Below are 12,159 nucleotides of genomic sequence, written 5' to 3'. Positions count from 1 at the left end.
TTTTAATCCACCGAGCTAGAGATATGCTGTTATGATTTTGATGTAAACCCTCTATAAGCATACACTTGTAAGCCAAAGCAGTAGAGGGAGACCACTAAACTGAGGGTGACTCAAGACGTTGGCTCTTCACCAGCAATGCGTTCATATTCATATGTTTGCCTGCTCCGACTCTAATTGACCCATATTCTACAAATGACCTTTGAGCTCAATCATAGTGTAATTAATAGAGCATGCGTTAACACACAAGCAAACTAGAAAAGGGAATACATATGTTACGCATGGCACACAAATCGTATCTGCATTCTCTTTGGTTGGCCACGTTTGCTGGCAAAGATAAGAGATGAGTGACGCAGCATTGTAATCTGTTATAAGGAGCCAAGAGAAACGTCAGCCAGGGGATCCAGTCCATTCTACATTCTGAATGCACTAAACAGACTTTTCATTAGGAAAATAGCTGCAGTGAACTACTCACTAAAAGCAAGTCAGCACCCTCAGATAGCACCGATATGCCCCGTCAATCACCGTTGACCTCTCACCTCTAACCTTTTAGACGGCCTATGTTGAGCCTTAAGGATGTCCTATGTATCCTCAATACCATGAGGACGTCACAGAAGGAAACCCCATATGAAGAACTCCATCTACTTTCATGACTCCCGTCTCCTGCATACTACCGTCTCCTGCATGACTGAGCCTGTCACTAAAATCGTCATTCTACTTCTAATAGATTGGAATGCTGGATTCAAAATGCCCTGCTGTCAGTAAGTAAGGGCCACAGTGGACAGCAGAGAAGTACATGTTGATATTAGATATTCAAGTTGAACTTGTGTTGCTGTTGGAAAATAAAATAACCAAATATACTTGTTGTCGTACCGAAGTGGCCAGAGACAGAATTGCACCCACCCAAGTTGTCAGATCTTCCTTTGAAAAATAAACTCTTACATGGGGGACAATGAATATAGAATAGAATAGAATATAATGTGTTGTAGATGCAGTACACTGAGATGTGAGCAGCAGCTCTGGTCTCATCTGACGCTAACTAGGCTTTTGTTGCAGTGTGATTGGAGGGGGAAGAAGGGGGGAGGTGGGGAGGGGGCGTCTGTGGTGCTGAGCGAACGGCCTTCCTCTCCTCTACCCGGCTGTGACAGTACACTCTAGAGCTGTCACTCTAGATCAGCCGCCCCTGCGCTGAGACCTCAGCCTACATCACAGTCAAAACAGGGGCGACCACTCACTCCCTCGCACTGAGTAGTGCCCTCACCAGGCCAGGCGACACTGGAGAGAAGAGAGGGATGGGGCATGGGTGGCCCCAAAAACACTTGTCACTGTCCCCTAATTAGAATCCAATCACAAAATGGGGTTGTAAAATGTGCCATTGCCTACGATGGGGATAGAGAATGTAGACCCCGTTTTGCGTTGTAGCATACCATGTTGTACTGTGGCTGTGGTGGTAAAAGAAGAGCGTGCGGTCGGCCATCTTAGATTCCCCACAAATGTACATGAGATCACAGCTTGTCACTAAGTCAAGGCTCCGCTGAATGAGCATGCATGGACTTACAGATCACAGTCATGTTAAATGGGTCGAGTGTAAACACATATCTTTTTTTATCATTTTGAAATTCTATAATATAATTTTTGATCATAGTAATTTTACTTCCTTGATAGATTACAATGATATTTAGTTTTCTAAATTCTAATACAAATATTAATTTGATCATTTCAACAACAGAAAATAGTTCCAGCCTTCGGTATTGCTATTTGAAGTGTCCATTATGCAATATTTTAACAATTATGTGATCTTTTTAAACCTGTCCTAACCATTACGGAGGAAACGTACATTCCAACGATTTGGTGCTTCCTTAGTTCAATCCCACGGTTCACATGAATTAGTGATAATGCCAAATGACACGTTGACTGTTCCTACAGATCAAGAACACCATCAAGAGAGCTAATTTGATTGTGAGGATGATTGGGATAATGGTCGTGAGGACTAGATACATCCATCTCATGGGCTATCAGGTTCTGTTACCATTCAGTGTGGACAAGGTCAGCGGAACCTATCGCAAAAGAACGACGCCACTTCTGATCTGCAAAACATCACAATGTCATTAGAACCCACCTTAAAGGAACAATTAACCGATAATTCCATTAAACAATTAGCCCCAATGTATACGATCACAAGGGTGAGTCAATCGCAGGGAACATGGAGGGACCACAAAGAGAGGGGTCCAACCAACCAACAAGCTAACCGGCGATTCTCAAGGGAATACAGAAATACTTTCACAGCACACACATGGGGTCGCAACACCCTTTGTATTTGCCTAATGAAGGACACACTAAGAGCAACGGCTAAAACAATGGAGTCAGATCGATGTCCACTGTATTACAAAACAACGGGGTTTCAAATAACGATGGGATTGAGATAATAAACTCGCAACATGTCAACGGCTGTTGTTCCCGCGCCACTTAACGATAACTCTACAGACATTCATTAATTATTGAAGACATTTCCCAACTCAACATTGGCCAATATCTCCTGCTGCCAGTTTAAAGCCAGGAGACTACCCATGAAGCCTTTTTTACATATGGTTTAACACTAGCCTACTGTACAGTCATATGATACAGTCAATTGCACTATTTTACATTTCCACCACATGTGTTTATAAAAATAAATGCATATTTGAATAGTAACAATATGACCATTGGACTCATCAGAGGCCTTCCTCAAACCTGATCTAGAAGCTGAAAAATAGGCATTACCTTCGTGCAGCGTAAAACAGATGGCGACCACTTTCGACGTTTCGCAAAAGATTAAAAAAACACAGAATGAAAATGATTTTTTCCCTCTCCCCTTTGCTATGCCCAGTCTGGATCGGGATATCTGATTGGTTGGAAAGGCCAAATCACATGGGCGAGACAGAGAACCCGTGACCCCTCTGTAAATAAAATGACGAAATGAAACAGCCTTGCATCCTAGTCGAACAATTTGTGGCAGTGTGATACCCTGACTACACTGACGATGTTGTGGTCTACTGTAAATAGGCTGTATGATGAGGCGGGATGGGGTCACCATCCCCCCCTCCCCTACCCCCAAACAGAAAACAAAGGGGGTGCCTAGTGAGGCACACTGGCATTGGGGCATGTCTACGGAGGCGGGGTGTCAAAGTCTGCATAGCCACCCCCAGGCACTCGCCTGTCCTGTAGGTCAATTGTTCCAACCCACCAACCGACCAACTCATCAACCCACCAACTCACCAACTCACCAACCCACCAACTCACCAACCCACCAACCCACCAACTCACCAACTCACCAACCCACCAATCCACCAACCCACCAACTCACCAACCCACCAACCCACCAACTCACCAACCCACCAACCCACCAAGTCACCAATCCACCAACCCACCAACTGACCAACTCACCAACCGACCAACTCACCAACCCACCAACTCACCAACCCACCAACTCACCAACCCACCAACTCACCAACTCACCAACCCACCAACTCACCAATCCACCAACCCACCAACCCACCAACTCACCAACTCACCAACCCACCAACTCAACATCCCACCAACCCACCAACTCACCAATCCACCAAACCACCAAACCACCAACTCACCAACCCACCAACTCACCAATCCACCAACCCACCAACTCACCAACTCACCAACCCACCAACCCACCAACCTACCAACTCACCAACCCACCAACCCACCAACTCACCAATCCACCAACCCACCAACTCACCGCCTTCTTCTCTTGCTGATTATGAACACAACACCCAAAGTATTTTCAGATACAACAACCGCCAAGGAACACCAGCACAAACCCACAGACCCCCAACGTCTGTGACAAGGGACTACCAGGGTTAGTGGTTGGTTTGTGGGTTGGAGTGGTGGTCTGTGTGCCCTGGAGGATGAGGCTGGTAGAGAGATGGCGATGCAGAGATCAAAGCCCAAACCCCACATCACATGTCTGTTGTAACATCCAGCCGCCCTTGAACCAACCTGGCTCCTCCCAGCTGGCTTTTAATCTGTGTGTGTGTGTGAGTGTTTGTGGAATTACAGGGAGCTTTAGAGGCATCCCGTCCAGATTATCCAATCCAGCTAAAATCCAACCCGGTGTCAGATGGACAGTTGTGCAGGGACCCCAGCAGCACAGACAGAATGTAGGGTTTAGGGGGTGGAGGGTTTAAGGGGGGGCGATGTGGGGGTACAGGCATTGGATTAGGGGCAACACAAACAATGAGGAGCGTGTCCCACCTAAATTTGAATTGTTCAGAGGGAAGCAAGAAGCATATCTCGGTTTATATATGTCCTCTTAAACACTCAACGTCTATCTATCTATCTATCTATCTATCTATCTATCTATCTATCTATCTATCTATCTATCTATCTATCTATCTATCTATCTATCTATCTATCTATCGATCTATCTATCTATCAATTCAATTCAAGGGGCTTTATCGGCATGGGAAACATGCGTTAACATTGCCAAAGCACGTGAGGTAGATAATATACAAAAGTGAAATTAACAATAAAAATTAACAGTAAACATTACACATACAGAAATTTCAAAACAATAAAGACATTACAAACGTCATATATATATATATATATATATGTATATACACAGTGTTGTAACAATGTACAAATGGTTAAAGAACACAAGGGAAAATAAATAAGCATAAATATGGGTTGTATTTACAATGGTGTTTGTTCTTCACTGGTTGCCCTTTTCTTGTGGCAACAGGTCACAAATCTTGCTGCTGTGATGGCACACTGTGGAATTTCCCCCAGTAGACATGGGAGTTTATCAAAATTGGATTTGTTTTTGAATTCTTTGTGGATCTGTGTAATCTGAGGGAAATATGTATCTCTAATATGGTCATACGTTGGACAGGAGGTTAGGAAGTGCAGCTCAGTTTCCACCTCATTTTGTGGGCAGTGTGCACATAGCCTGTCTTCTCTTGAGAGCCAGGTCTGTCTACGGCGGCCTTTCTCAATAGCAAGGCTATGCTCACTAAGTCTGTACATAGTCAAAGCTTTCCTTAAGTTTGGGTCAGTCACAGTGGACAGGTATTCTGTGTACACTGTGTACTCTCTGTTTAGGGCCAAAGAGCATTCTAGTTTGCTCTGGTTTTTTGTTAATTCTTTCCAATGTGTCAAGTAATTATCTTTTTGTTTTCTCATGATTTGGTTGGGTCTAAATGTGCTGCTGTCCTGGGGCTCTGTGGGGTGTGTTTGTGTTTGTGAACAGAGCCCCAGGACCAGCTTGCTTAGGGGACTCTTCTCCAGGTTCATCTCGCTGTAGGTGATGGCTTTGTTATGGAAGGTTTGGGAATCGCTTCCTTTTAGGTGGTTGTACAATTTAACAGCTCTTTTCTGGATTTTGATAATTAGTGGGTATCGGCCTAATTCTGCTCTGCATGCATTATTTGGTGTTCTACGTTGTACACGGAGGATATTTTTGCAGAATTCTGTATGCAGAGTCTCAATTTGGTGATTGTCCCATTTTGTGAAGTCTTGGTTGGTGAGCAGACCCCAGACCTCACAACCGTAAAGGGCAATGGGTTCTATGACTGATTCAAGTATTTTTAGCCAGATCCTAATTGGTATGTTGATGTATGTATGTATGTTTCTTTTGATGGCATTGAATGCCCTTCTTGCCTTGCCTCTCAGATCGTTCACAGCTTTGTGGAAGTTACCTGTGGCGCTGATGTTTAGGCCAAGGTATGTATAGTTTTTTGTGTGCTCTAGGGCAACAGTGTCTAGATGGAGTTTGTATTTGTGGTCCTGGCGACTGGACCTTTTTTGGAACACCATTATTTTGGTCTTACTGAGATTTACTGTCAGGGCCCAGGTCTGACAGAATCTGTGCAGAAGATCTAGGTGCTGCTGTAGGCCCTCCTTGGTTGGTGACAGAAGCACCAGATCATCAGCAAACAGTAGACATTTGACTTCGGATTCTAGTAGGGTGAGGCCGGGTGCTGCAGACTTTTCTAGTGCCCGCGCCAATTCGCTGATATATATGTTGAAGAGGGTGGAGCTTAAGCTGCATCCCTGTCTCACCCCACGACCCTGTGTGAAGAAATGTGTGTGTTTTAACCGCACATTTGTTGTTTGTGTACATGGATTTTATAATGTTGTATGTTTTACCCCCAACACCACTTTCCATCAATTTGTATAGCAGACCCTCATGCCAAATTGAGTCAAAGGCTTTTTGAAATCAACAAAGCATGAGAAGACTTTGCCTTTGTTTTGGTTTGTTTGGTTGTCAATTAGGGTGTGCAGGGTGAATACATGGTCTGTTGTACCAATTTGACATTTGCTCAGTACATTGTTTTCGTTGAGGAAATGTATGAGTCTGCTGTTAATGATAATGCAGAGGATTTTCCCAAGGTTACTGTTGACGCATATTCCACGGTAGTTATTGGGGTCAAATTTGTCTCCACATTTGTGGATTGGGGTGATCAGTCCTTCGTTCCAAATATTGGGGAAGATGCCAGAGCTAAGGATGATGTTAAAGAGTTTTAGTATAGCCAATTGGAATTTGTTGTCTGTATATTTGATCATTTCATTAAGGATACCATCAACACCACAGGCCTTTTTGGGTTGGAGGGTTTTTATTTTGTCCTGTAACTCGTTCAAGGTAATTGGAGAATCCAGTGGGTTCTGGTAGTCTTTAATAGTTGATTCTAAGATTTGTATATGTATATGTTTTTGCTCTTTATTCTTTGTTATAGAGCCAAAAAGATTGGAGAAGTGGTTTACCCATACATCTCCATTTTGGATAGATAATTATTTGTGTTGTTGTTTGTTTAGTGTTTTCCAATTTTCCCAGAAGTGGTTCGATTCTATGGATTCTTCAATTACATTGAGCTGATTTCTGACAAGCCTTTCCTTCTTTTTCCGTAGTGTATTTCTGTATTGTTTTAGTGATTCACCATAGTGAAGACGTAGACTCAGGTTTTCCGGGTCTCTATGTTTTTGGTTGGACAGGTTTCTCAATTTCTTTCTTAGATTTTTGCATTCTTCATCAAACCATTTGTCATTGTTGTTCATTTTTTTCGGTTTTCTATTTGAGATTTTTAGATTTGATAGGGAAGCTGAGAGGTCAAATATACTGTTAACATTTTCTACTGCCAAGTTTACACCTTCACTATTGCAGTGAAACATTTTACCCAGGAAATTGTCTAGAAGGGATTGAATTTGCTGTTGCCTAATTGTTTTTTGGTAGGTTTCCAAACTGCATTCCTTCCATCTATAGCAGTTCTTAATGTTACTCAGTTCCTTTGGCTTTGATGCCTCGTGATTGGGTATTGCTCTGTTCAAGTAGACTGTGATTTTGCTGTGGTCTGATAGGGGTGTCAGTGGGCTGACTGTGAACGCTCTGAGAGACACTGGGTTGAGGTCAGTGATAAAGTAGTCTACAGTACTACTGCCAAGAGATGAGCTATAGGTGTACCTACCATAGGAGTCCCCTCGAAGCCTACCATTGACTATGTACATACCCAGTGTGCGACAGAGCTGCAGGAGTTGTGACCCGTTTTTGTTTGTTATGTTGTCATAGTTGTGCCTAGGGGGGCATATGTGGGAGGGAATGCTGTCACCTGCAGGCAGGTGTTTGTCCCCCTGTGTGCTGAGGGTGTCAGGTTCTTGTCCGGTTCTGGCATTTAGGTCGCCACAGACTAGTACATGTCCCTGGGCCTGGAAATGATTGATTTCCCCCTCCAGGATGGAGAAGCTGTCTTCATTAAAGTATGGGGATTCTAGTGGGGGGATATAGGTAGCACACAGGAGGACATTTTTCTCTGTTAAGATAATTTCCTTTTGAATTTCTAGCCAAATGTAAAATGTTCCTGTTTTGATTAATTGAATGGAGTAAGTTAGGTCTGCTCTATACCAAATTAGCATTCTATCTATCTATCTATCTATCTATCTATCTATCTATCTATCTATCTATCTATCTATCTATCTATCTATCTATCTATCCCCCCAAAAACACAGAATGATCCCCGCAGCCGCCCTACCGCCCCGCCTGTCGATTGGCCCATGGGAGAATACCACAAATAGAGCATTAAATTTGCTCCACATTGAATCACAAGAGGCTGAGAGAGGCACAGTGTCACAGGGAATCTGCTTTATATTCAAATAACGCTGTTGGCTCTCCTTCAAAACCAAGAGTACATGGTGGAAGCCCCACAGACACAGACTTGAACTTTTTGAACCGTTTTTCCTCAAGTTATTACCATGTAAGGCCTTGTCCCCATAGTTTTAGACAGCGTCCTCTCCTTGTCTCCTTCCCTTAGGGCCCACTGATCTGAAAGGACTTGATAGGTGAAAGTGATATTGTGGAACTGGAAAACCTGTCCCAGTCGTTGCACCTATCAGTACTCATGAAAGAAAGGAAATAAGGAAATAAATACATTTGAGAGTATTGGGGCGTGGCCAATGTATTCCTCCATATCCCAAGGCAGTCACAGTGCATGTTTTGCAATAAACATATACAAACCCCTATAGCATCCACACATACTAGTTATGCACTTGAGATGGCAAGGATATTTACATCTCAAGTCCATGCAAAAGGTCCAGAGTGAGTCTTGTAGAAGACCTCTTTACCTAGTAGTATTCATATGGTCAGGCAGTATACAGTATCTTACCGGTTCAGATGAAGGGAAAGTTCCAGAGGAGGAGATGGAGGTTCAGTTTGGGACCAGACAAACATGGAGGGCAACGGACACTCTGAGGTATGGGCTGGCTGGCCTGCTTCTATATGTAAACTTTCCCTCATAGCCTCCAGCAAGGTGACCAGCCCAGTCCAGCCCAACCCAGACTAGCCCTCGTGGGAGAAGCACCCTCCCCATAGCCACCCCAGTCCCCTGTCAGGTACAGGCAGGCCTGATGGAGGCAGAAGGGCGTGAAGGAGAGAGGGAGCGAGGGAGAGAGGGATCAGGAGGAACAGCCGATCCCGCTAGTGATTGTTGACGTGGTGACTGAAGGAGGCGGGGCTGACCTCACTGAGGTACCAAATAACGAGTGTTGTGTGAGTGTGTGTGTGTGTGTGTGTGTGTGTGTGTGTGTGTGTGTGTGTGTGTGCGTGTGCGTGTGCGTGTGCGTGTGCGTGTGCGTGTGCGTTTGCGTGTGTGTGTGTTTCACGAAGGGACTTTTGTGGAAGTGATTATCTAAGCACTTCCCCTGACCCAATGAACATTTTATATCAATACTTTTTATGCAACCAACTGACGTATCCTGGGCTGCATGTCATTATTGATTGCGGAGAAGCCACAAGCCACATGCCCTTGGTCCCATGCATTGTCTACAGTACCTAACAAACAGACACTGAATAAGATTTGTCTTACAACACACTTTACAGACAGGCAGAATGGTGCTTTAACAAGTTTAACAAGAGCCCAGTTTTTCTAAAGTTATCTGGATTTTGCCTATCGGATAGGATTAAATGCATAGAAATAGAATGAATAGGACGGACGTATCATTGACTTGAATGTGGACTCCCGCTCTATTCATTCTGTTTCTAGGCATTTTATATTTCTGTGCATCGCTTTTGAAAAACTGGGCCCTGATGTCCGGTTTTGATCATAGAATAGAGTCGTGTAATCTTTGACCATCTTTTCATCCCAATGACCAGCATTATACACCCGTGGGGATAAGAGTGCACGGCACTTCTTTCTGTCTCAGGCAAAACAACAGACCTCCTCTGCCGGGCTGCTTCCTCTCCCCTCCCCTTCTAAAAGCCTCCCCTTCCCCTCTGTGCCCCCACAGCCCCATAATCCACACCAACAATCCCAGCCCCTAATGGAAAATATGGCCTGACCCTCTCCACTGATGTGGTCAATGCAGCCAGTAATGGGTCCACATTGCCTTGCAGCTAAAACCAATAATGAATGGGGTGAAATGGAACTTTAACCGTGTTGGTCTGTCTCTTGTGTCACGTGTCGTATGTGGTCTTCCTTTAGTAATGCCAGCGTCCATATATACAGAGGAATAGTCCTTTCAACTTCTAATCAAACGCAACATTCACTGACGCTATTCACCTCCTCAACAGATTGTTGTTTTTGCGACGTCATTTCTCAACGCGCGATTTGTAGATTTGTCAGTGTTCTATAAGTCATTATAAACAGGGTGGTTTGAGCCCTGAATGCTGATTGGCTGACAGCCGTGGTATATCAGACAGTATACCACTGGTATGATAAACCATTTATTTTTAATGCTCTAATTACGTTGGTAACCCATTTATAACAGCAATAAGGCACCTCAGGGGTTTGTGGTAAATGGCCAATATACCACGACTAAGACCAGCCCTTAGCCGTGATATATTGGCTATATACCACACACCCCTTGGGTGTAGTTGCTTAAATAACATATCCTATACAGTACAAGTTACACTAATCAAATCAAATGACCACATTGATGGAAAATCCATCCATGGTTAGAATTAGTGATGATATCAGACATGTGGGTTATACGGTTTAGTGCTATGTGATGACATCAGACATGTAGGTCAGGACAGAGACTATAATCAGCCAGAGTACTGCAGCACCATGGATACAGGACAGGGATTATAACCAGCCAGAGTACTGCATCACCATGGATATAGGACAGAGATTATAACCAGCCAGAGTACTGCACCACCATGGATACAGGACAACAGGACAGAGATTATAACCAGCCAGAGTACTGCACCACCATGGATACAGGACAGGGATTATAACCAGCCAGAGTACTGCATCACCATGGATATAGGACAGAGATTATAACCAGCCAGAGTACTGCACCACCATGGATACAGGACAGAGATTATAACCAGCCAGAGTACTGCACCACCATGGATATAGGACAGAGATTATAACCAGCCAGAGTACTGCACCACCATGGATATAGGACAGAGATTATAACCAGCCAGAGTACTGCACCATCATGGATATAGGACAGAGATTATAACCAGCCAGAGTACTGCACCACCATGGATACAGGACAACAGGACAGAGATTATAACCAGCCAGAGTACCGCAGCACCATCGATACAGGACAGGGATTATAACCAGCCAGGGTACTGCACCACCATGGATACAGGACAGAGATTATAACCAGCCAGAGTACTGCACCACCATGGATACAGGACAGAGATTATAACCAGCCAGAGTACTGCACCACCATGGATACAGGACAGAGATTATAACCAGCCAGAGTACTGCACCACCATGGATACAGGACAGAGATTATAACCAGCCAGAGTACTGCACCACCATGGATATAGGACAGAGATTATAACCAGCCAGAATACTGCAACACCATGGATACAGGACAGAGATTATAACCAGCCAGAGTACTGCACCACCATGGATACAGGACAGAGATTATAACCAGCCAGAGTACTGCACCACCATGGATACAGGACAACAGGACAGAGATTATAACCAGCCAGAGTACTGCACCACCATGGATACAGGACAGAGATTATAACCAGCCAGAGTACTGCACCACCATGGATACAGGACAGAGATTATAACCAGCCAGAGTACTGCGGGGTGCAGCTAGTGGAAGCACTAGTGGTAGTCTGTAATATCTGTCTCTTCCATTAAGGATCTGCAGAGGGCACAGAAGAGAGAGGGGACTTTGTCTCCCTTTTTGTTTAGATTGATAAAGCTACATGTACCATGCTCTAGGGTCTCTCTCTCTGTGTTCTACTCTCTCCTTTTCCTCCTCTCTCGCTTTTTTCTCCTCCCTCTCTCTCTTCGACTGTCTTCTCGTAGGGTATCTGAAGCATACATCACTTGTTTTGAGATGATTAATGACTGTGTACATTTTGCTGGTAGTTGAGGGAGATGTGTGTGTGTGTATGTGTGCCTGTTTATACTTGCACTGTTGCTCCTGGGGTCAATAGAAACACTTTGTCTAATACTGCCGACACATGAGTGTGATATAAATTGAACTTGACCACGTCAGTTGAACTGGCACCCGGAGCATCTCACCCACATGTACAGAGGGAGGTGGCATGTTCTCCCTCGTAGGTCTTCAATCTCATAGCTTGGTGACCGGGACGACTATACAAACACTGTAGAATACATCACAGAAGGGCCCAAGTAAGAGGCTTCTAATCACATTGTATGTATCACCATTCACCACCCACTTGTGTGG

At 44.3% G+C, this 12,159-nt stretch overlaps 1 protein-coding gene across 28 annotated transcripts in view; it reads right to left on the bottom strand.

Annotated features, from left to right (window-relative positions):
* Nucleotides 1-12,159, bottom strand: part of LOC110495446 (poly(rC)-binding protein 3) — a 33,797-nt gene that overhangs the window by 13,549 nt on the left and 8,089 nt on the right. For 12 of the 28 annotated variants that reach the window (XM_036951956.1, XM_036951957.1, XM_036951964.1 and 9 more), the window contains exon 1: nt 2,758-3,027. The exons of 2 other annotated variants lie outside the window; for them this stretch is intronic. The gene's annotated coding sequence lies outside the window, so the exon portion shown is untranslated. Of the gene's footprint in view, nt 1-2,757; nt 3,033-12,159 lie in introns of those variants that run through there. 14 more of the 28 variants (XM_036951960.1, XM_036951961.1, XM_036951969.1 and 11 more) reach the window with 6 other exon arrangements.

This window comes from Oncorhynchus mykiss, chromosome 18, assembly GCF_013265735.2.
Source record: "Oncorhynchus mykiss isolate Arlee chromosome 18, USDA_OmykA_1.1, whole genome shotgun sequence".
Classification (NCBI taxonomy): domain Eukaryota; kingdom Metazoa; phylum Chordata; class Actinopteri; order Salmoniformes; family Salmonidae; genus Oncorhynchus; species Oncorhynchus mykiss.
This window is presented reverse-complemented; position numbering and strand designations above follow the sequence as displayed.